The sequence below is a fragment of the Elgaria multicarinata genome, chromosome 21 (assembly GCF_023053635.1).
Source record: "Elgaria multicarinata webbii isolate HBS135686 ecotype San Diego chromosome 21, rElgMul1.1.pri, whole genome shotgun sequence".
Classification (NCBI taxonomy): Eukaryota; Metazoa; Chordata; class Lepidosauria; order Squamata; family Anguidae; genus Elgaria; species Elgaria multicarinata.
In genome coordinates, this window is record NC_086191.1 from 12,501 (window position 1) to 33,917 (window position 21,417).

The window sequence follows — 21,417 nt, forward strand, 5'->3', positions numbered from 1 at the left end:
CCCAACTTGTCATGTGCATCTGGTTAGTTTTGTTCACTTACCTCATTGGGAAGCTGCCGTTACGGCCCAATTGCGCAATACGCATTTTTGCCCAGAACGGGTATCTGAACGTGGTTTTGGGGCAACTTTTGGAGCTTTCTATATTTGCTCTACCTTGTCATGTGCATATGGTGAGTTTGGTTCACTTCCCTTATTCGGAAGGTGCCGTTACGGCCCATTTTGCGCAATACGCGTTTTTGCCAGGAACGGGTAATTGAACGTAGTTTTCAGGCAACTTTTGGTGCTTTCTATATTTGTCCTACTTTGTCATGTGCATCTGGTGAGTTTGGTTCACTTACCTCATTGGGAAGCTGCCGTTACGGCCCATTTTGCGCAATACACGTTTTTGACAGGAACGGGTACCTGAACGTGGTTTTGTGGTAACTTTTGGAGATTTCTATATATGTCCCACCTTGTCTTGTGCATCTAGTGAGTTTGGTTCACTTACCTCATTGGGAAGGTGCCGTTACGGCCCTTTTTGCGCAATACGCGTATTCCGCAAGAACGGTTATTAGAACGTGGTTTTGGGGTAACTTTTGGAGATTTCTATATATGTCCCACCTTGTCTTGTGCGTCTAGTGAGTTTGGTTCACTTACCTCATTGGGAAGGTGCCGTTACGGCCCATTTTGCGCAATACGTGTATTCCGCAAGAACGGGTATCTGAACGTGGTTTTGGGGGAACTTTTGTAGCTTTCTATATTTGTCCCAACTTGTCATGTGCATCTGTATAGTTTGGTTCACTTACCTCATTGGGAAGCTGCCATTACGGCCCGTTTTGCGCAATACGCGTTTTTCCCCAGAACGGGTATCTGAACGTGGTTTCGTGGTAACTTTTGGAGCTTTCTATATTTGCCCCACCTAGTTATGTGCATATGGTGAGTTTGGTTCACTTCCCTTATTGGGAAGGTGCCGTTATGGCCCATTTGCGCAATACGCATTTTTGCCAGTGACAGGTAACTGAACGTAGTTTTCGGGCAACTTTTGGAGCTGTCTATATTTGTCCCAACTTGTCATGTGCATCTGGTGATTTTGGTTCACTTACCTCATTGGGAAGCTGCCGTTACGGCCCATTTTGCGCAATACGAGTTTTAGCCGGAATGGTGTCTGAACGTCGTTTATGGGCAACTTATGGAGCTTTCTATATTTGCCCCACCTTGTCATGTGCATCTGGTGAGTTTGGTTCACTTACCTCTTTGGGAAGTTGCCGTTACGGCCAAATTTGCGCAATACGCATTTGTGCCCAGAATGGGTGTCTGAACGTGTTTTTGGGGCAACTTTTGGAGCTTTCTATATTTGTTCTACCTTGTCATGTGTATTTGGTGAGTTTGGTTAACTTTCCTCATTGGGAAGGTGCCGTTACGGCCCAATTTGCGCAATACGCGTTTTTGCCCGGAACGGGTATCTGAACGTGGTTTTGGGGCAACTTTTGGAGCTTTCTATATTTGTCCCACCTTGTCATGTGCATCTGGTGAGTTTGGTTCACTTACCTCATTGGGAAGGGGGCCGTTACGGCCCGTTTTGCGCAATACGAGTTTTTGCAGGATTGGGTGTCTGAACGTGGTTTCTGGGCAACTTATGGAGCTTTCTATATTTTCCCCAACTTGTCATGTGCATCTGGTTAGTTTTGTTCACTTACCTCATTGGGAAGCTGCCGTTACGGCCCAATTGCGCAATACACATTTTTGCCCAGAACGGGTATCTGAACGTGGTTTTGGGGCAACTTTTGGAATTTTCTATATATGTCCCAACTTGTCATATGCATCTAGTGAGTTTGGTTCACTTACCTCATTGGAAAGTTGCTGTTACGGCCTATTTTCGCAATACGCGTTTTCCGCAAGAACGGATATTAGAACGTGGTTTTGGGGTGACTTTTGGAGCTTTCTATATTTGTCCCAACTTGTCATGTGCATCTGGTTAGTTTTGTTCACTTACCTCATTGGGAAGCTGCCGTTACGGCCCAATTGCGCAATACGCATTTTTGCCCAGAACGGGTATCTGAACGTGGTTTTGGTGCAACTTTTGGAGCTTTCTATATTTGCTCTACCTTGTCATGTGCATATGGTGAGTTTGGTTCACTTCCCTTATTCGGAAGCTGCCGTTACGGCCCATTTTGCGCAATACACGTTTTTGACAGGAACGGGTACCTGAACGTGGTTTTGTGGTAACTTTTGGAGATTTCTATATATGTCCCACCTTGTCTTGTGCATCTAGTGAGTTTGGTTCACTTACCTCATTGGGAAGGTGCCGTTACGGCCCGTTTTGCGCAATACGCGTATTCCGCAAGAACGGTTATTAGAACGTGGTTTTGGGGTAACTTTTGGAGATTTCTATATATGTCCCACCTTGTCTTGTGCGTCTAGTGAGTTTGGTTCACTTACCTCATTGGGAAGGTGCCGTTACGGCCCGTTTTGCGCAATACGTGTATTCCGCAAAGAACGGGTATCTGAACGTGGTTTTGGGGGAACTTTTGTAGCTTTCTATATTTGTCCCAACTTGTCATGTGCATCTGTATAGTTTGGTTCACTTACCTCATTGGGAAGCTGCCATTACGGCCCGTTTTGCGCAATACGAGTTTTTCCCGGAATGGGTATCTGAACGTCGTTTCGGGGCAACTTTTGGAGCTTTCTATATTTGCCCCCACCTTGTCATGTGCATCTGGTGAGTTTGGTTCACTTACCTCATTGGGAAGTTGCTGTTACGGCCCAATTTGCGCAATACGCGTTTTTGCCCAGAACGGGTATCTGAACGTGGTTTTGGGGAAACTTTTGGAGCTTTCTATATTTGTCCTACCTTGTCATGTGCATTTGGTGAGTTTGGTTCACTTACCTCATTGGGAAGTTGCCGTTACGGCCCAATTTGCTCTATACGCGTTTTTGCCCAGCACAGTATCTGAACGTGGTTTCGGGGTATCTTTTGGAGTTTTCTATATTTGCCCCACCTAGTTATGTGCATATGGTGAGTTTGGATCACTTAACTCATTGGGAAGGTGCCGTTACGTCCCATTTTTGCAATACACATTTTCTGCCGGAAAGGGTATCTGAACGTGGTTTGGGGGCAACTTTTGGAGCTTTCTGTATTTGTCCCAACTTGTCATGTGCATCTGGTGAGTTTGGTTCACTTACCTCATTGGGAAGCTGCCATTACGGCCCATTTTCGCGATACGCGTTTTCCGCCAGAACGGGTATCTGAACGTTGTTTCGGGGCAACTTATGGAGCTTTCTATATTTGTCCCACCTAGTTATGTGCATCTGGTGAGTTTGGTTCACTTACCTAAATGGGAAGCTGCTTTTACGGTACATTTTGGGCAATACGCATTTTTGCCCAGAACGGTTTTCTGAACGTGGTTTGGGGGGCAACTTTTGGAGCTTTCTATATTTGTCCCTTCCGTAAGAACGGGTGTAAGAACGTTGTTTTGGTGCAACTTTTGGAGCTTTCTATATTTGTCCCACTTTGTCATGTGCATCTGATGAGTTTGGTTCACTTTCCTCATTGGGAAGCAGCTTTTACGGCCCGTATTGCGCAATATGCGTTTTTGCCCAGAACGGGTATCTGAACGTGGTTTTGGGGTAAGTTTTGGAGCTGTCTGTATTAGTCCAAACTTGTCATGTGCATCTGGTGAGCTTGGTTCACTTACCTCATTGGGAAGTTGCCGTTACGGCCCGTTTTGCGCAATACGAGTTTTTGCCGGAATGGGTAATTGAACGTGGTTTTGGGGCAACTTTTGGAGCTTTCTATATTTGTCCTACCTTGTCATGTGCATCTGGTGAGTTTGGTTCACTTACCTCATTGGGAAGGTGCCGTTACGGCCCGTTTTGCACAATAAGAGTTTTTGCCGGAATGGGTATCTGAACGTCGTTTCGGGGCAACTTATGTAGCTTTCTATATTTGACACACCTTCTCATGTGCATCTGGTGAGTTTGGTTCACTTACCTAATTGGAAAGTTGCCGCTTCGGCCCAATTTGCGCAATATGCGTTTTGGCCCGGAACGGGTATCTGAACGTGGTTTGGGGGCAACTTTTGGAGCTTTCTATATTTGTCCCACCTTGTCATGTGCATCTGGTGAGTTTGGTTCACTTACCTCATTGGGATGTTGCCGTTACGGCCCAATTTGCGCAATACTCGTTTTTGCCCAGCACGGGTATCTGAACGTGGTTTCGGGGTAACTTTTGGAGCTTTCTATATTTGCCCCACCTAGTTATGTGCATCTGGTGAGTTTGGTTCACTTCCGTTATTGGGAATGTGCCGTTACGGCCCATTTTCGCAATACACGTTTTCTGCCGGAAAGGGTATCTGAACGTGGTTTGTGGGGCAACTTTTGGAGCTTTCTGTATTTGTCCCAACTTGTCATGTGCATCTGGTGAGTTTGGTTCACTTACCTCATTGGGAAGCTGCCGTTACGGCCCATTTTGCGCAATACTTTTTTTTGACCGGAAGGGGTATCTGAACGTGGTTTTGGGGTAATTTTTGGAGCTGTCTATATTTGTCCCACCTTGTTTTGTTCATCTAGTGTGTTTGGTTTACTTACCTCACTGGGAAGGTGCCATTACGTCCCATTTTCGCAATACGCGTTTTCCGCAAGAACGGGTATCTGAATGTGGTTTCGGAGCAACTTATGGAGCTTTCTATATTATTTCCACCTAGTTATATGCATCTGGTGAGTTTGGTGGTCTTTCCTCATTGGGAAGGTGCTTTTACGGTACGTTTTGCGCAATACGCATTTTTGCCCATAATGGGTTTCTGAACGTGGTTTGGTGGCAACTTTTGGAGCTTTCTATATTTGTTCCTTCCGCAAGATCGGTTGTTAGAACGTTGTTTTGGTGCAACTTTTGGAGCTTTCTATGTTTGTCCCACCTTGTCATGTGCATCTGGTGAGTTTAGTTCACTTTCCTCATTGGGAAGCTGCTTTTACGGCCCGTTTTGCGCAATATGCGTTTTTGCACAGAACGGGTATCTGAACGTGGTTTTGGGGTAACTTTTGGAGCTGTCTATATTTGTCCCAACTTGTCATGTGCATCTGGTGAGCTTGGTTCACTTACCTCATTGATTAGCTGCCGTTACGGCCCGTTTTGCACAATACGAGTTTTTGCCGGAATGGGTAACTGAACGTGGTTTTGGGGCAACTTTTGGAGCTTTCTATATTTGTCCTACCTTGTCATGTGCATCTGGAGAGTTTGGTTCACTTACCTCATTGGGAAGGTGCCGTTACGGCCCATTTTCGCAATACACGTTTTCTGCCGGAAAGGGTATCTGAACGTGGTTTGGGAGCAACTTTTGGAGCTTTCTGTATTTGTCCCAACTTGTCATGTGCATTTGGTGAGTTTGGTTCACTTACCTCATTGGGAAGTTGCCGTTACGGCCCAATTTGCGCAATACGCGTTTTTGCCCAGCACGGGTATCTGAACGTGGTTTCGGGGTAACTTTTGGAGCTTTCTATATTTGCCCCACCTAGTTATGTGCATCTGGTGAGTTTGGTTCACTTCCCTTATTGGGAAGGTGCCGTTATGGCCCATTTTGCGCAATACACGTTTTCTGCCGGAAAGGGTATCTGAACGTGGTTTGGGGGCAACTTTTGGAGCTTTCTGTATTTGTCCCAACTTGTCATGTGTATCTGGTGAATTCGGTGGACTTTCCTCATTGGGAAGCTGCTTTTACGGTCCGTTTTGCGCAATACGCGTTTTTGCGCAGAACGGGTATCTGAACGTGGTTTTGGTGTAACTTTAGGAGCTGTCTATAGTTGTCCCCACTTGTCTTGTGCATCTAGTGGGTTTGGTTCACTTACCCCATTGGGAAGGTGCCGTTACGGCCCATTTTCGCAATAAGCGTTTTCCGCAGAACGGGTATCTGAACGTGGTTTGGGGCAACTTTTGGAGTTTTCTATATTTGTCGCACCTTGTCATGAGCATCTGGTGAGTTTGGTTCACTTTCCTCATTGGGAAGCTGCTTTTAGGGCCCGTTTTACGCTTTCTATATTTGTCCCACCTAGTTATGTGCATCTGGGGAGTTTGGTGGACTTTCCTCAATGGGAAGCTGCTTTTACGGTACGTTTTGCGCAATACGCATTTTTGCCCAGAACGGGTTTCAGAATTTGGTTTGGAGGCAACTTTTGGAGCTTTCTATATTTGTCCCACCTAGTCATGTGCGTCTGGTGAGTTTGGTTTCACTTTCCTCATTGGGAAGCTGCTTTTACGGCCCAATTTGCGCAATATGTGTTTTTGCCAGAACGGGTATCTGAACGTGGTTTTGGGTAACTTATGGAGCTGTCTATATTTGTCCCAACTTGTCATGTGCATCTGGTGAGTTTGGTTCACTTACCTCATTGGGAAGCTGCCGTTACGGCCTGTTTTGCGCAATATGAGTTTTTGCCGGAATGGGTATCTGAACGTCTTTTCGGGGCAACTTTTGGAGCTCTCTATACTTGCCTAACCCTAACGCGGTTATGTTCCGGGTTAGGGTTAGGTTCCGGGTTAGGGTTAGTTTCCGGTTTAGGGTTAGGTTCCGGGTTAGGGTTAGGTTCCGGGTTAGGGTTAGGGTGAGGTTCCGGGTTAGGGTTAGGTTCCGGGTTAGGGTTAGGGTTAGGGTTAGGGTTAGGGTTAGGGTTAGGGTTAGGGTTAGGGTTAGGGTTGTGCTTGCTTCGGCAGCACATATACTAAAATTGGAACGATACAGAGAAGATTAGCATGGCCCCTGCGCTTCTGGTGAGTTTGGTTCACTTATCTCATTGGGAAGCTGACTTTACGGCCCGTTTTGCGCAATACGAGGTTTTACCGGAATGGGTCTCTGAACGTCGTTTCGGGGCAACTAATGGAGCTTTATATATTTGTCCCACCTTGTCATGTGCATCTGGTGAGTTTGGTTCACTTACCTCATTGGGATGTTGCCGTTACGGCCCAATTTGCGCAATACTCGTTTTTGCCCAGCACGGGTATCTGAACGTGGTTTCGGGGTAACTTTTGGAGCTTTCTATATTTGCCCCACCTAGTTATGTGCATCTGGTGAGTTTGGTTCACTTCCGTTATTGGGAATGTGCCGTTACGGCCCATTTTCGCAATACACGTTTTCTGCCGGAAAGGGTATCTGAACGTGGTTTGTGGGGCAACTTTTGGAGCTTTCTGTATTTGTCCCAACTTGTCATGTGCATCTGGTGAGTTTGGTTCACTTACCTCATTGGGAAGCTGCCGTTACGGCCCATTTTGCGCAATACTTTTTTTTGACCGGAAGGGGTATCTGAACGTGGTTTTGGGGTAATTTTTGGAGCTGTCTATATTTGTCCCACCTTGTTTTGTTCATCTAGTGTGTTTGGTTTACTTACCTCACTGGGAAGGTGCCATTACGTCCCATTTTCGCAATACGCGTTTTCCGCAAGAACGGGTATCTGAATGTGGTTTCGGAGCAACTTATGGAGCTTTCTATATTATTTCCACCTAGTTATATGCATCTGGTGAGTTTGGTGGTCTTTCCTCATTGGGAAGGTGCTTTTACGGTACGTTTTGCGCAATACGCATTTTTGCCCATAATGGGTTTCTGAACGTGGTTTGGTGGCAACTTTTGGAGCTTTCTATATTTGTTCCTTCCGCAAGATCGGTTGTTAGAACGTTGTTTTGGTGCAACTTTTGGAGCTTTCTATGTTTGTCCCACCTTGTCATGTGCATCTGGTGAGTTTAGTTCACTTTCCTCATTGGGAAGCTGCTTTTACGGCCCGTTTTGCGCAATATGCGTTTTTGCACAGAACGGGTATCTGAACGTGGTTTTGGGGTAACTTTTGGAGCTGTCTATATTTGTCCCAACTTGTCATGTGCATCTGGTGAGCTTGGTTCACTTACCTCATTGATTAGCTGCCGTTACGGCCCGTTTTGCACAATACGAGTTTTTGCCGGAATGGGTAACTGAACGTGGTTTTGGGGCAACTTTTGGAGCTTTCTATATTTGTCCTACCTTGTCATGTGCATCTGGAGAGTTTGGTTCACTTACCTCATTGGGAAGGTGCCGTTACGGCCCATTTTCGCAATACACGTTTTCTGCCGGAAAGGGTATCTGAACGTGGTTTGGGAGCAACTTTTGGAGCTTTCTGTATTTGTCCCAACTTGTCATGTGCATTTGGTGAGTTTGGTTCACTTACCTCATTGGGAAGTTGCCGTTACGGCCCAATTTGCGCAATACGCGTTTTTGCCCAGCACGGGTATCTGAACGTGGTTTCGGGGTAACTTTTGGAGCTTTCTATATTTGCCCCACCTAGTTATGTGCATCTGGTGAGTTTGGTTCACTTCCCTTATTGGGAAGGTGCCGTTATGGCCCATTTTGCGCAATACACGTTTTCTGCCGGAAAGGGTATCTGAACGTGGTTTGGGGGCAACTTTTGGAGCTTTCTGTATTTGTCCCAACTTGTCATGTGTATCTGGTGAATTCGGTGGACTTTCCTCATTGGGAAGCTGCTTTTACGGTCCGTTTTGCGCAATACGCGTTTTTGCGCAGAACGGGTATCTGAACGTGGTTTTGGTGTAACTTTAGGAGCTGTCTATAGTTGTCCCCACTTGTCTTGTGCATCTAGTGGGTTTGGTTCACTTACCCCATTGGGAAGGTGCCGTTACGGCCCATTTTCGCAATAAGCGTTTTCCGCAGAACGGGTATCTGAACGTGGTTTGGGGCAACTTTTGGAGCTTTCTATATTTGTCGCACCTTGTCATGAGCATCTGGTGAGTTTGGTTCACTTTCCTCATTGGGAAGCTGCTTTTAGGGCCCGTTTTACGCTTTCTATATTTGTCCCACCTAGTTATGTGCATCTGGGGAGTTTGGTGGACTTTCCTCAATGGGAAGCTGCTTTTACGGTACGTTTTGCGCAATACGCATTTTTGCCCAGAACGGGTTTCAGAATTTGGTTTGGAGGCAACTTTTGGAGCTTTCTATATTTGTCCCACCTAGTCATGTGCGTCTGGTGAGTTTGGTTCACTTTCCTCATTGGGAAGCTGCTTTTACGGCCCAATTTGCGCAATATGTGTTTTTGCCCAGAACGGGTATCTGAACGTGGTTTTGGGTAACTTATGGAGCTGTCTATATTTGTCCCAACTTGTCATGTGCATCTGGTGAGTTTGGTTCACTTACCTCATTGGGAAGCTGCCGTTACGGCCTGTTTTGCGCAATATGAGTTTTTGCCGGAATGGGTATCTGAACGTCTTTTCGGGGCAACTTTTGGAGCTCTCTATACTTGCCTAACCCTAACGCGGTTATGTTCCGGGTTAGGGTTAGGTTCCGGGTTAGGGTTAGTTTCCGGTTTAGGGTTAGGTTCCGGGTTAGGGTTAGGTTCCGGGTTAGGGTTAGGGTGAGGTTCCGGGTTAGGGTTAGGTTCCGGGTTAGGGTTAGGGTTAGGTTCCGGGTTAGGGTTAGAGTTATGTTCCGGGTTAGGGTTAGGTTCCGGGTTAGGGTTAGGTTCAGGGTTAGGGTTAGGGTTAGGTTCCGGGTTAGGGTTAGGTTCCGGGTTAGGTTCCGGGTTAGGTTCTGGGTTAGGTTCCGGGTTAGGTTCGGGGTTAGGTTCCGGGTTAGGTTCTGGGTTAGGTTACGGGTTAGGGTTAAGTTCCGGGTTAGGTTCGGGGTTAGGTTCGGCGTTAGGTTCGAGGTTAGGTTCGGGGTTTTGTTCCAGGTTAGGTTCCGGGTTAGGTTCCGGGTTAGGGTTAGGTTCCGGGTTAGGGTTAGGGTTAGGGTTAGGTTTCGGATTAAGTTCCGGGTTAGGTTCCGGGTTATGTTCCGGGTTAGGGTTAGGGTTAGGGTTAGGGTTAGGGTTAGGGTTAGGGTTAGGGTCAGGGTTAGGGTTAGGGTTAGGGTTAGGGTTAGGGTCAGGGTTAGGGTTAGGGTTAGGGTTAGGGTTAGGTTCCGGGTTAGGGTTAGGGTTAGGGTTAGGGTTAGGGTTAGGGTTAGGGTTAGGGTTAGGGTTAGGGTTAGGGTTAGGGTTAGGGTTAGGGTTAGGGTTAGGGTTAGGGTTGTGCTTGCTTCGGCAGCACATATACTAAAATTGGAACGATACAGAGAAGATTAGCATGGCCCCTGCGCTTCTGGTGAGTTTGGTTCACTTATCTCATTGGGAAGCTGACTTTACGGCCCGTTTTGCGCAATACGAGGTTTTACCGGAATGGGTCTCTGAACGTCGTTTCGGGGCAACTAATGGAGCTTTATATATTTGCCCCACCTTGTTATGTGCATCTGGATAGTTTTGTTCACTTACCTCATTGGGAAGGTGCCGTTACGGCCCATTTTCGCAATACACGTTTTCTGCCGGAAAGGGTATCTGAACGTGGTTTGGGGGCAAATTTTGGAGCTTTCTATATTTGTCCTACCTTGTCATGTGCATCTGGTTAGTTCGGTTCACTTACCTCATTGGGAAGTTGCCATTACGGCCCAATTGCGCAATACGCGTTTTTCCCAAGAATGGGTATCTGAACGTGGTTTCGTGGTAACTTTTGGAGCTTTCTATATTTGTCCCAACTTGTCATGTGCATCTGGATAGTTTGGTTCACTTACCTCATTGGGAAGCTGCCGTTACGGCCCGTTTTGCGCAATTCGAGTTTTTCCCGGAATGGGTATCTGAACGTCGTTTCGGGGTAACTTTTAGAGCTTTCTATATTTGGCCCACCTTGTCATGTTCATCTGGTGAGTTTGGTTCACTTTCCTCATTGGGAAGTTGCTGTTACGGCCCAATTTGCGCAATACGCGTTTTTGCCCAGAACGGGTATCTGAACGTGGTTTTGGGGCAACTTTTGGAGCTTTCTATATTTGTCCTACCTTGTCATGTGCATTTGGTGAGTTTGGTTCACTTACCTCATTGGGAAGTTGCCGTTACGGCCCAATTTGCTCAATACGCGTTTTTGCCCAGCACGGTATCTGAACGTGGTTTTGGGGTAACTTTTGGAGCTTTCTATATTTGCCCCACCTAGTTATGTGCATATGGTGAGTTTGGATCACTTACATCATTGGGAAGGTGCCGTTACGGCCCATTTTTGCAATACACATTTTCTGCCGGAAAGGGTATCTGAACGTGGTTTGGGGGCAACTTTTGGAGCTTTCTGTATTTGTCCCAACTTGTCATGTGTATCTGGTGAATTCGGTGGACTTTCCTCATTGGGAAGCTGCTTTTACGGTCCGTTTTGCGCAATACGCGTTTTTGCGCAGAACGGGTATCTGAACGTGGTTTTGGTGTAACTTTAGGAGCTGTCTATAGTTGTCCCCACTTGTCTTGTGCATCTAGTGGGTTTGGTTCACTTACCCCATTGGGAAGGTGCCGTTACGGCCCATTTTCGCAATAAGCGTTTTCCGCAGAACGGGTATCTGAACGTGGTTTGGGGCAACTTTTGGAGCTTTCTATATTTGTCGCACCTTGTCATGAGCATCTGGTGAGTTTGGTTCACTTTCCTCATTGGGAAGCTGCTTTTAGGGCCCGTTTTACGCTTTCTATATTTGTCCCACCTAGTTATGTGCATCTGGGGAGTTTGGTGGACTTTCCTCAATGGGAAGCTGCTTTTACGGTACGTTTTGCGCAATACGCATTTTTGCCCAGAACGGGTTTCAGAATTTGGTTTGGAGGCAACTTTTGGAGCTTTCTATATTTGTCCCACCTAGTCATGTGCGTCTGGTGAGTTTGGTTCACTTTCCTCATTGGGAAGCTGCTTTTACGGCCCAATTTGCGCAATATGTGTTTTTGCCCAGAACGGGTATCTGAACGTGGTTTTGGGTAACTTATGGAGCTGTCTATATTTGTCCCAACTTGTCATGTGCATCTGGTGAGTTTGGTTCACTTACCTCATTGGGAAGCTGCCGTTACGGCCTGTTTTGCGCAATATGAGTTTTTGCCGGAATGGGTATCTGAACGTCTTTTCGGGGCAACTTTTGGAGCTCTCTATACTTGCCTAACCCTAACGCGGTTATGTTCCGGGTTAGGGTTAGGTTCCGGGTTAGGGTTAGTTTCCGGTTTAGGGTTAGGTTCCGGGTTAGGGTTAGGTTCCGGGTTAGGGTTAGGGTGAGGTTCCGGGTTAGGGTTAGGTTCCGGGTTAGGGTTAGGGTTAGGTTCCGGGTTAGGGTTAGAGTTATGTTCCGGGTTAGGGTTAGGTTCCGGGTTAGGGTTAGGTTCAGGGTTAGGGTTAGGGTTAGGTTCCGGGTTAGGGTTAGGTTCCGGGTTAGGTTCCGGGTTAGGTTCTGGGTTAGGTTCCGGGTTAGGTTCGGGGTTAGGTTCCGGGTTAGGTTCTGGGTTAGGTTACGGGTTAGGGTTAAGTTCCGGGTTAGGTTCGGGGTTAGGTTCGGGGTTAGGTTCGAGGTTAGGTTCGGGGTTTTGTTCCAGGTTAGGTTCCGGGTTAGGTTCCGGGTTAGGGTTAGGTTCCGGGTTAGGGTTAGGGTTAGGGTTAGGTTTCGGATTAAGTTCCGGGTTAGGTTCCGGGTTATGTTCCGGGTTAGGGTTAGGGTTAGGGTTAGGGTTAGGGTTAGGGTTAGGGTTAGGGTCAGGGTTAGGGTTAGGGTTAGGGTTAGGGTTAGGGTCAGGGTTAGGGTTAGGGTTAGGGTTAGGGTTAGGTTCCGGGTTAGGGTTAGGGTTAGGGTTAGGGTTAGGGTTAGGGTTAGGGTTAGGGTTAGGGTTAGGGTTAGGGTTAGGGTTAGGGTTAGGGTTAGGGTTAGGGTTAGGGTTGTGCTTGCTTCGGCAGCACATATACTAAAATTGGAACGATACAGAGAAGATTAGCATGGCCCCTGCGCTTCTGGTGAGTTTGGTTCACTTATCTCATTGGGAAGCTGACTTTACGGCCCGTTTTGCGCAATACGAGGTTTTACCGGAATGGGTCTCTGAACGTCGTTTCGGGGCAACTAATGGAGCTTTATATATTTGCCCCACCTTGTTATGTGCATCTGGATAGTTTTGTTCACTTACCTCATTGGGAAGGTGCCGTTACGGCCCATTTTCGCAATACACGTTTTCTGCCGGAAAGGGTATCTGAACGTGGTTTGGGGGCAAATTTTGGAGCTTTCTATATTTGTCCTACCTTGTCATGTGCATCTGGTTAGTTCGGTTCACTTACCTCATTGGGAAGTTGCCATTACGGCCCAATTGCGCAATACGCGTTTTTCCCAAGAATGGGTATCTGAACGTGGTTTCGTGGTAACTTTTGGAGCTTTCTATATTTGTCCCAACTTGTCATGTGCATCTGGATAGTTTGGTTCACTTACCTCATTGGGAAGCTGCCGTTACGGCCCGTTTTGCGCAATTCGAGTTTTTCCCGGAATGGGTATCTGAACGTCGTTTCGGGGTAACTTTTAGAGCTTTCTATATTTGGCCCACCTTGTCATGTTCATCTGGTGAGTTTGGTTCACTTTCCTCATTGGGAAGTTGCTGTTACGGCCCAATTTGCGCAATACGCGTTTTTGCCCAGAACGGGTATCTGAACGTGGTTTTGGGGCAACTTTTGGAGCTTTCTATATTTGTCCTACCTTGTCATGTGCATTTGGTGAGTTTGGTTCACTTACCTCATTGGGAAGTTGCCGTTACGGCCCAATTTGCTCAATACGAGTTTTTGCCCAGCACGGTATCTGAACGTGGTTTTGGGGTAACTTTTGGAGCTTTCTATATTTGCCCCACCTAGTTATGTGCATATGGTGAGTTTGGATCACTTACATCATTGGGAAGGTGCCGTTACGGCCCATTTTTGCAATACACATTTTCTGCCGGAAAGGGTATCTGAACGTGGTTTGGGGGCAACTTTTGGAGCTTTCTGTATTTGTCCCAACTTGTCATGTGCATCTGGTGAGTTTGGTTCACTTACCTCATTGGGAACCTGCCATTACGGCCCATTTTCGCGATACGCGTTTTCCCGCCAGAACGGGTATCTGAACGTGGTTTCGGGGCAACTTATGGAGCTTTATATATTTGTCCCACCTAGTTATGTGCATCTGGTGAGTTTGGTGGACTTTCCTAAATGGGAAGCTGCTTTTACGGTTCATTTTGCGCAGTACGCATTTTTTGCCCAGAACGGGTTTCTGAACGTGGTTTGGGGGCAACTTTTGGAACTTTCTATATTTGTCCCTTCCGAAAGAACGGGTGTAAGAACGTTGTTTTGGGCAACTTTTGGAGCTTTCTATATTTGTCCTACCTTGTCATGTGCATTTGGTGAGTTTGGTTCACTTTCCTCATTGGGAAGCAGCTTTTACGGCCCGTTTTGCGCAATATGCGTTTTTGCCCAGAACGGGTATCTGAACGCGGTTTTGGGGTAAATTTTGGAGCTGTCTATATTTGTCCCAACTTGTCATGTGCATCTGGTGAGCTTTGTTCACTTACCTCATTGGGAAGTTGCCGTTACGGGCCGTTTTGCGCAATATGAGTTTTTGCCGGAATGGGTAATTGAACGTGGTTTTGGGGCAACTTTTGGAGCTTTCTATATTTGTCCTACCTTGTCATGTGCATCTGGTGAGTTTGGTTCACTTACCTCATTGGGAAGGTGCCGTTACGGCCCATTTTCGCAATATGCGTTTTCTGCCGGAAAGGATATCTGAATGTGGTTTGAGGGCAACTTTTGGAGCTTTCTGTATTTGTCCCAACTTGTCATGTGTATCTGGTGAATTCGGTGGACTTTCCTCATTGGGAAGCTGCTTTTACGGTCCGTTTTGCGCAATACGCGTTTTTGCGCAGAACGGGTATCTGAACGTGGTTTTGGTGTAACTTTAGGAGCTGTCTATAGTTGTCCCAACTTGTCATGTGCATCTAGTGGGTTTGGTTCACTTACCCCATTGGGAAGGTGCCGTTACGGCCCATTTTCGCAATAAGCGTTTTCCGCAGAACGGGTATCTGAACGTGGTTTCGGGCAACTTATGGAGGTTTCTAAATTTGTCCCACCTAGTTATGTGCATCTGGTGAGTTTGGTGGACTTTCCTCAATGGGAAGCTGCTTTTACGGTACGTTTTGCGCAATACGCATTTTTGCCCAGAACGGGTATCTGAACGTGGTTTTGGGGTAATTTTTGGAGCTGTCTATATTTGTCCCACCTTGTTTTGTTCATCTAGTGAGTTTGGTTTACTTACCTCACTGGGAAGGTGCCATTACGTCCCATTTTCGCAATACGCGTTTTCCGCAAGAACGGGTATCTGAACGTGGTTTCGGAGCAACTTATGGAGCTTTCTATATTATTTCCACCTAGTTATATGCATCTGGTGAGTTTGGTGGTCTTTCCTCATTGGGAAGGTGCTTTTACGGTACGTTTTGCGCAATACGCCTTTTTGCCCATAATGGGTTTCTGAACGTGGTTTGGGGGCAACTTTTGGAGCTTTCTATATTTGTTCCTTCCGCAAGATCGGTTGTTAGAACGTTGTTTTGGTGCAACTTTTGGAGCTTTCTATGTTTGTCCCACCTTGTTATGTGCATCTGGTGAGTTTAGTTCACTTTCCTCATTGGGAAGCTGCTTTTACGGCCCATTTGCGCAATATGCGTTTTTGCACAGAACGGGTATCTGAACGTGGTTTTGGGGTAACTTTTGGAGCTGTCTATATTTGTCCCAACTTGTAATGTGCATCTGGTGAGTTTGGTTCACTTACCTCATTGGGAAGCTGCCGTTACGGCCCATTTTCGCAATACACGTTTTCTGCCGGAAAGGGTATCTGAACGTGGTTTTAGGGCAACTTTTGGAGCTTTCTGTATTTGTCCCAACTTGTCATGTGTATCTGGTGATTTTGGTTCACTTTCCTCATTGGGAAGCTGCTTTTACGGCCCGTTTTGCGCAACACGCGTTTTTGCGCAGAACGGGTATCTGAACGTGGTTTTGGTGTAACTTTAGGAGCTGTCTATATTTGTCCCAACTTGTCATGTGCATCTGGTGAGTTTGGTTCACTTACCTCATTGGGAAGTTGCCGTTACGGCCCAATTTACGCAATACGCATTTTTGCCAAGCACGGGTATCTGAACGTGGTTTTGGTGTAACTTTAGGAGCTGTCTATATTTGTCCCAACTTGTCATGTGCATCTGGTGAGTTTGGTTCACTTACCTCATTGGGAAGTTGCCGTTACGGCCCAATTTACGCAATACACGTTTTTGCCAAGCACAGGTATCTGAACGTGGTTTAGGGACAACTTTTGGAGCTTTCTATATTCGTCCTACCTTGTCATGTGCATTTGGTGAGTTTGGTTCACTTACCTCATTGGTAAGCTGCCGTTACGGCCCGTTTTGCACAATACGAGTTTTTACCGGAATGGGTAACTGAATGTGGTTTTGGGGCAACTTTTGGAGCTTTCTATATTTCTCCTACCTTGTCATGTGCATCTGGAGAGTTTGGTTCACTTACCTCATTGGGAAGGTGCCGTTACGGCCCATTTTCGCAATACACGTTTTCTGCCGGAAAGGGTATCTGAACGTGGTTTGGGCGCAACTTTTGGAGCTTTCTGTATTTGTCCCAACTTGTCATGTGCATCTGGTGAGTTTGGTTCACTTACCTCATTGGGAAGCTGCCGTTACGGCCCATTTTGCGCAATACTTGTTTTTGACCGGAACGGGTATCTGAACGTGGTTTCGGGGTAACTTTTGGAGCTTTCTATATTTGCCCCACCTAGTTATGTGCATCTGGTGAGTTTGGTTCACTTCCCTTATTGGGAAGGTGCCGTTATGGCCCATTTTGCGCAATACACGTTTTCTGCCGGAAGAGTATCTGAACGTGGTTTCGGGGCAACTTTTGGAGCTTTCTGTATTTGTCCCAACTTGTCATGTGCATATGGTGAGTTTGGTTCACTTACCTCATTGGGAAGTTGCCGTTAAGGCCCAATTTGCGCAATACGTATTTTTGCCCAGAACGGGTATCTGAACGTGGTTTTGGGCAACTTTTGGAGCTTTCTATATTTGTCCTACCTTGTCATGTGCATTTGGTGAGTTTGGTTCACTTACCTCATTGGGAAGTTGCCGTTACATCCCAATTTGCTCAATACCATTTTTTTCCGAAATTGGTATCTGAACATGGTTTCGGGTTAACTTTTGGATCTTTCTATATTTGCCCCACCTAGTTATGTGCATCTGGTGAGTTTGGTTCACTTCCGTTATTGGGAAGGTGCCGTTACGGCCCATTTTGCGCAATGCACGTTTTCTGCCGGAAAGGGTATCTGAACATGGTTTGGGGGCAACTTTTGGAGCTTTCTGTATTTGTCCCAACTTGTCATGTGCATCTGGTGAGTTTGGTTCACTTACCTCATTGGGAAGCTGCCGTTACGGCCCATTTTGCGCAATACTTGTTTTTGACCGGAACAGGTATCTGAACGTGGTTTTGGGGTAACTTTTGGAGCTGTCTATATTTGTCCCACCTTGTTTTGTTCATCTAGTGAGTTTGATTTACTTACCTCAATGGGAAGGTGCCATTACGTCCCAATTTCGCAATACGCGTTTTCTGCAAGAACGGGTATCTGAATGTGGTTTCGGAGCAACTTATGCAGCTTCCTATATTAGTTCCACCTAGTTATATACATCTGGTGAGTTTGGTGGTCTTTCCTCATTGGGAAGGTGCTTTTACGGTACGTTTTGCGCAATACGCATTTTTGCCCATAATGGGTTTCTGAACGTGGTTTGGGGGCAACTTTTGGAGCTTTCTATATTTGTCCCACCTTGTCATGTGCATTTGGTGAGTTTAGTTCTCTTTCCTCATTGGGAAGCTGCTTTTACAGCCCGTTTTGCGCAATATGCGTTTTTGCCCAGAACGGGTATCTGAACGTGGTTTTGGGGTAACTTTTGGAGCTTTCTATATTTGTCCAAACTTGTCATGTGCATCTGGTGAGTTTGGTTCACTTACCTCATTGGGAAGTTGCCGTTACGGCCCAATATTGCGCAATATGCGTTTTTGCCCAGAACGGGTATCTGAACGTGGTTTTGGGGCAACTTTTGGAGCTTTCTTTATTTGTCCCAACTTGTCATGTGCATTTGGTGACTTTGGTTCACTTACCTCATTGGGAAGGTGCTGTTACGGCCCATTTTTCGCAATAAGAGTTTTTGCCAGGAACGGGCAACTGAACGTGGTTTTGGGGCAACTTTTGGAGCTTTCTTTATTTGTCCCAACTTGTCATGTGCATTTGGTGAGTTTGGTTCAATTACCTCATTGGGAAGTTGCCGTTATGGCCAAATTTGCGCAATACGCGTTTTTGCCCAGAGAGGGTATCTGAACGTGGTTTGGGGGTAACTTTTGGAGCTTTCTATATTTGCCCAACCTAGTTATAAGCATATGGTGAGTTTGGTTCACTTCCCTTATTGGGAAGGTGCCGTTACGGCCCATTTTGCGCAATACAAGTTTTTGCCAGGAACGGGTAACCGAACGTGGTTTTGGTTCAACTTTTGGAGCTTTCTATATTTGACCTACCTTGTCATGTGTATGTGGTGCGTTTGATTCACTTACCTCATTGGGAAGGTGCCGTTACGGCCGATTTTCGAAATACGCGTTTTCTTCCGGAAAGGGTATCTGAACGTGGTTTGGGCGCAACTTTTGGAGCTTTCTGTATTTGTCCCAACTTGTCTTGTGCATCTGGTGAGTTTGGTTCACTTTCCTCATTGGGAAGCTGCTTTTACGGCCCAATTTGCGCAATACACGTTTTTGCCCAGAACGGGTATCTGAACGTGGTTTTGGGGTAACTTTTGGAGCTGTCTATATTTGTCCCAACTTGTCATGTGCATCTGGTGAGTTGGATTCACTTACCTTATTGGGAAGCTGCCGTTATGGCTTTTTTTGCGCAATACGAGTTTTGGCCGGAATGGGTATCTGAACGTTGTTTCGGGGCAACTCATGGAGCTTTCTATATTTGCCCCACCTTGTAATGTGCATCTGGTGAGTTTGGTTCACTTACCTCATTGGGAAGTTGCCGTTACGGCCCAATTTGCGCAATACGTATTTTTGCCCAGAACGGGTATCTGAACGTGGTTTTGGGCAACTTTTGGAGCTTTCTATATTTGTCCTACCTTGTCATGTGCATTTGGTGAGTTTGTTTCACTTACCTCCTTGGGAAGTTGCTATTACGGCCCAATTTGCGCAATACACGTTTTTACCCAGAACGGGTATCTGAACGTGGTTTTGGGGTAACTTTTGGAGCTGACTATATTTGTCCCAACTTGTCATGTGCATCTGGTGAGTTTGGTTCACTTTCCTCATTGGGAAGCTGCCGTTACGGCCCATTTTCGCAATACGCGTTTTCTGTTGGAAAGGGTATCTGAACGTGGTTTTGGGGCAACTTTTGGAGCTTTCTGTATTTGTCCCAACTTGTCATGTGTATCTGGTGATTTTGGTTCACTTTCCTCATTGGGAAGCTGCTTTTACGGCCCGTTTTGCGCAACACGCGTTTTTGCGCAGAACGGGTATCTGAACGTGGTTTTGGTGTAACTTTAGGAGCTGTCTATATTTGTCCCAACTTGTCATGTGCATCTGGTGAGTTTGGTTCACTTACCTCATTGGGAAGTTGCCGTTACGGCCCAATTTACGCAATACGCGTTTTTGCCAAGCACGGGTATCTGAACGTGGTTTAGGGACAACTTTTGGAGCTTTCTATATTCGTCCTACCTTGTCATGTGCATTTGGTGAGTTTGGTTCACTTACCTCATTGGTAAGCTGCCGTTACGGCCCGTTTTGCACAATACGAGTTTTTACCAGAATGGGTAACTGAACGTGGTTTTGGGGCAACTTTTGGAGCTTTCTATATTTGTCCTACCTTGTCATGTGCATCTGGAGAGTTTGGTTCACTTACCTCATTGGGAAGGGGCCGTTACGGCCCATTTTCGCAATACACGTTTTCTGCCGGAAAGGGTATCTGAACGTGGTTTGGGGGCAACTTTTGGAGCTTTCTGTATTTGTCCCAACTTGTCATGTGCATCTGGTGAGTTTGGTTCACTTACCTCATTGGGAAGCTGCCGTTACGGCCCATTTTGCGCAATACTTGTTTTTGACCGGAACGGGTATCTGAACGTGGTTTTGGGGTAACTTTTGGAGCTGTCTATATTTGTCCCACCTTGTTTTGTTCAACTAGTGAGTTTGGTTTACTTCCTCACTGGGAAGGTGCCATTACGTCCCATTTTCGCAATACGCGTTTTCCGCAAGAACGGGTATCTGAACGTGGTTTTGGGGTAACTTTTGGAGATGTCTATATTTGTCCCACCTTGTTTTGTGCATCTAGTGAGTTTGGTTTACTTACCTCATTGGGAAGGTGACGTTACGGCCCATTTTCGCAATACGTGTTTTCCGCAAGAACGGGTATCTGAACGTGGTTTCGGGGCAACTTATGGAGCTTTCTATATTAGTTCCACCTAGTTATATGCATCTGGTAAGTTTGGTGGTCTTTCCTATTTGGGAAGGTGCTTTTACGGTACGTTTTGCGCAATACGCATTTTTGCCCATAATGGGTTTCTGAACGTGGTTTGGGGGCAACTTTTGGAGCTTTCTATATTTGTTCCTTCCGCAAGAACGGGTGTTAGAACGTTGTTTTGGTGCAACTTTTGGAGCTTTCTATATTTGTCCCACCTTGTCATGTGCATCTGGTGAGTTTAGTTCACTTTCCTCATTGGGAAGTTGCTTTTACGGCCCGTCTTGCGCAATATGCGTTTTTGCACAGAACGGGTATCTGAACGTGGTTTTGGGGTAACTTTTGGAGCTGTCTATATTTGTCCCAACTTTTCATGTGCATCTGGTGAGCTTGGTTCACTTACCTCATTGGTAAGCTGCCGTTACGGCCCGTTTTGCACAATACGAGTTTTTGCCGGAATGGGTAACTGAACGTGGTTTTGGGGCAACTTTTGGAGCTTTCTATATTTGTCCTACCTTGTCATGTGCATCTGGAGAGTTTGGTTCACTTACCTCATTGGGAAGGTGCCGTTACGGCCCATTTTCGCAATACACGTTTTTTGCCGGAAAGGGTATCTGAACGTGGTTTGGGGGCAACTTTTGGAGCTTTCTGTATTTGTCCCAACTTGTCATGTGCATCTGGTGAGTTTGGTTCACTTACCACATTGGTAAGCTGCCGTTAAGGCCCATTATGCGCAATACGCATTTTTGCCCAGAACGGGTATCTGAACATGGTTTTGGGGTAACTTTTGGAGCTGTCTACATTTGTCCCAACTTGTCATGTGCATCTGGTGAGTTTGGTTCACTTTCCTCATTGTGAAGCTGCCGTTACGGCCCATTTTCGCAATATGCGTTTTCTGCCGGAAAGGGTATCTGAACGTGGTTTGGGGGCAACTTTTGGAGCTTTCTGTATTTGTCCCAACTTTTCATGTGTATCTGGTGAGTTTGGTTTACTTTCCTCATTGGGAAGCTGCTTTTACGGCCCGTTTTGCGCAATACGCGTTTTTGCGCAGAACAGGTATCTGAACGTGGTTTTGGGGCAACTTTTGGAGCTTTCTATATTTGTCCTACCTTGTCAT

At 46.2% G+C, this 21,417-nt stretch overlaps 3 pseudogenes; all 3 read left to right on the forward strand.

Moving 5' to 3' along the window:
• The first annotated feature begins 6,663 nt into the window (after window positions 1-6,663).
• On the forward strand, window positions 6,664-6,731 carry LOC134412437 (U6 spliceosomal RNA; annotated as a pseudogene).
• A 3,280-nt stretch (window positions 6,732-10,011) lies between these two features.
• LOC134412438 (U6 spliceosomal RNA) lies at window positions 10,012-10,079 on the forward strand (annotated as a pseudogene).
• Window positions 10,080-12,696: 2,617 nt separating this feature from the next.
• On the forward strand, window positions 12,697-12,764 carry LOC134412439 (U6 spliceosomal RNA; annotated as a pseudogene).
• The last annotated feature ends 8,653 nt before the right edge of the window (window positions 12,765-21,417 follow it).